This window comes from Eptesicus fuscus, chromosome 13 (assembly GCF_027574615.1).
Source record: "Eptesicus fuscus isolate TK198812 chromosome 13, DD_ASM_mEF_20220401, whole genome shotgun sequence".
NCBI lineage: Eukaryota > Metazoa > Chordata > Mammalia > Chiroptera > Vespertilionidae > Eptesicus > Eptesicus fuscus.
The window spans coordinates 81,678,223-81,681,189 of NC_072485.1; the positions used below are offsets into that span (position 1 = coordinate 81,678,223).

Genomic DNA, 2,967 nt, shown 5'->3' on the forward strand with positions numbered 1-2,967 from the left:
CTCTTTGCACACAAACATGTTGAAAACTTACAAACGCAAACAGTCCTTTGGCACCGAGGGCCCCAAACACCCCTGTGGGCTGAGGGCCAAGGGCTTTGACCTCCTCTCCCAGGAGCTGTGGAGCCAGCCCAGGTACTGATTAACCCGCCCGCCGCCCGCCGCCCGCAGCCCGCCGCCCGCCGCCCGCCGCCCGCCGCCCGCTGCCCGCCGCCCGCCGCCCGCTGCCCGCCAGGCCTCCCCTGCCCCTTCCCTAAGGCTCATGGGCCCAGAGCCACCCCCTCCTCCCCCGCCCCTCCTCCTGGGCTCCTGCTCGGCCTGCTCGCTGGCTTGGCTCACGCAGTGAATTTCACTTTACTGGGGCTGCCAGCGCCTCCTGGGAGGACAGCTGAGCTTAGGAACGTGGAGCCCCAGAGGCAAGCAGCTGGGGCTGGGAGGTTCCGCCCAGGCCTGGCTTCTCCGTGGGATCCATCACAAGCACCTGGAGAGGCGGGCTCAGATCGCGCCGGGCCCCGGGGGATGTTCCATCACTTCGTGGAGGTTTTCCATCGTTTCTCTTTACGGTCCTTCCACAGCCATTCTTCGCCAGCCACGGGGGGCAGCACGAAGAGGGGGCCAGACCACCCGTCGGGGAGGTGCCTGCCCCTCTGTTCTCAGCACCGGGCACCGCCCAGCAGGCTGAGGGTGAGGCTGGTGCGGGGCCAGGACAGAGAATGCTGGGAAGCCGGGCGCTGGGGCTAAGGCAAGGCAGCGAGTGAGCGCCCAGCCTCAGAGTGGAGGCGTCCCGAGAGGCCACTGCGACGGCATGGCTGGGACGCCCCGAGGTGGACATGTGGAAGAGGTAACTTCACTCTAAGAACAGCCAGGCCGGCCGGCGTAGCCCAGGGGTTGAGCATCGACCTATGAACCAGGAGGTCACAGTTCGATTCCCGGTCGGGGCACATGCCTGCCCCAAGGAACTATGTCTTGCTGACCAGATTGGCCAAAATGTCAACATTTAACAGAACAGCCTCTCGTCCAGGCTGTGAGGAAACGGACGGCCTCACACTCTGCTGGTGGGAAGGTGCCGTGGTCCCGCCCCGGGGAAGGGCGCTTGGCAGCGCCTGCCTGTGTATTTGCTCTCAGAACCTGCAATCCCACTTCTAGGAATCCATCTGAAAGACACACCGCAAACAGCTCAGGAGACACGGGGCACGACTATTCACCGCAGCCCTGTGGGCAGCAGCCGGAGCCGGGAACACAGCCCCGGGCCCGCCACCGGGCTCCGTGGGTACCCTGCAGCGTGAACAGAACGAGGAGAGCGCCTCAAGAAACTAAAAGCGGGGTTACCGACCGCCCAGCAATCCCACTCGGGGTCCACACTGAGAAGACGTGCAGGCAGGGTCCTGGCGAGGTGGCGCAGGCCCACGTCCATAGCAGCGTTACTCCCACGGCCGACGCATGGGAGCCGCCCGAGCGTCCACTGCTGGGCGGACGGGCCCGGGATGCGTCCCGTCCGTGCGATGGGCCAGGACTCCGCCCTCGGGGAAGGAGGCCCACGGGGTGCTGCAACGTGGACAGGCCTGGAGGACGCAGTGCTCCGCGAAGTTCGCCGTCTCAGCAGGCAGGTACCACGTGGCTCCTGTCCCACGAGGTCCCCTTCGGAGACAGGAAGCAGAGCAGGGGGCTCCCCGGGCGCGGGACGGGGGCTGGAAATGAGTGTTTCCCGGGGACGGAGCTTCAGTTTTACAAAACCGAACGCGGCCTGGAGATGGACGGCCGGGCGGTGGTGATGGCGGCACAACACTGCGTGCACGTCACGTCCCTGAACTGTACCTTCAACATGGTTAGGACGCGAGTTTCCTGTTACATGTATTTTACCACAATTTAAAAAAAAAAGGAAAGCGGAAGGTCTCCGCGTACCAGCTCCGTGTGGTGCTCAGCACACAGTGTCCAAGACACAAGGCGGAGTGAAGCGTGTGCAATGTCCTGTTTACCTAAGAAAGAAAAACAAAACCTAAATAGATCTTTATCATTCAAATGCCAACGCTGGTGGTTTGAACAAAAAGAAGGAATGGGGTAGAGAAAAAGAGTAGGTGCCAGCCCGGCTGGTGTGGTTCAGTGATTGAGTGTTGACCTAGGAACCAGGAGGTCAGGGTTCGATTCCCGGTCAGGGCACAGGCCCGGGTTGCGGGCTCGATCCCCAGTGGGGGGCGTGCAGGAGGCAGCCGATCCATGATTCTCTCTCATCACGGATGTTTCTCTCTCCCTCCCTTTCCCTGCCTCTCTGAGATCAATTTAAAACATCCCTCGCTCTGTGTTCTGCACAAGGCCCAGTGTTCCCGAACAACGCAGAAGCCGTGAGCGCCTTTAGGGCCCAGATGGGGGCCTCGAATACCATTTCCCAGAAAAAGAACCAGGGCCCTGGCCGGCTCGGCTCAGTGGGTAGGAAATGCTACCAACCGGGCATTTCACCAGAGATACGCCTTCCACAGCATGATCCAGCCTCTGGGCTTAACCTCCAACGGGCAGGCGATGTGGGGGACGGAGGCGCGTGTTACATAACTGCACACAGATCGATGTGGGGGACGGAGGCGCGTGTTACATAACTGCACACAGATCGAGTCAGCAAGATCCACGCTGCGGAGGGCGGCGAGGGGCGGGGCGGGGAGACAGAGGGGAAAGCCGGTAAAACAGACATGCCAACCAGTTGCATAGTTTGTCTGGATCCTGATTCAAACAAACACAGGGGGTTTTTTAAGGCATTGGTGGGGCAGGAAGGAAATGTGGATATGGAGTAAAGAGTCGATGTTATTGGGAAATGATCATCATCTGTGGTTGTGCCTCAAACGGGGAACCATTTCCTTCTAGAAAATCATACTAAGCCATGAAGAGATGCAATGATAGGATGTCTGCAATCTGCTTCCAGATCGCCCAGGGGTCGGACCCGGGAGACGAGTGGGGGGGGGGGGGGTACAGGTGAAGCAAGGG

At 61.0% G+C, this 2,967-nt stretch overlaps 1 long non-coding RNA gene across 1 annotated transcript; it reads left to right on the forward strand.

Moving 5' to 3' along the window:
- The first annotated feature begins 427 nt into the window (after window positions 1–427).
- Window positions 428–2,627, forward strand: LOC129151231 (uncharacterized). Its single transcript, XR_008557965.1, has 3 exons — window positions 428–838; window positions 1,144–2,557; window positions 2,602–2,627. It is a non-coding gene; the product is annotated as an uncharacterized LOC129151231 (long non-coding RNA).
- Window positions 2,628–2,967: the final 340 nt, after the last annotated feature.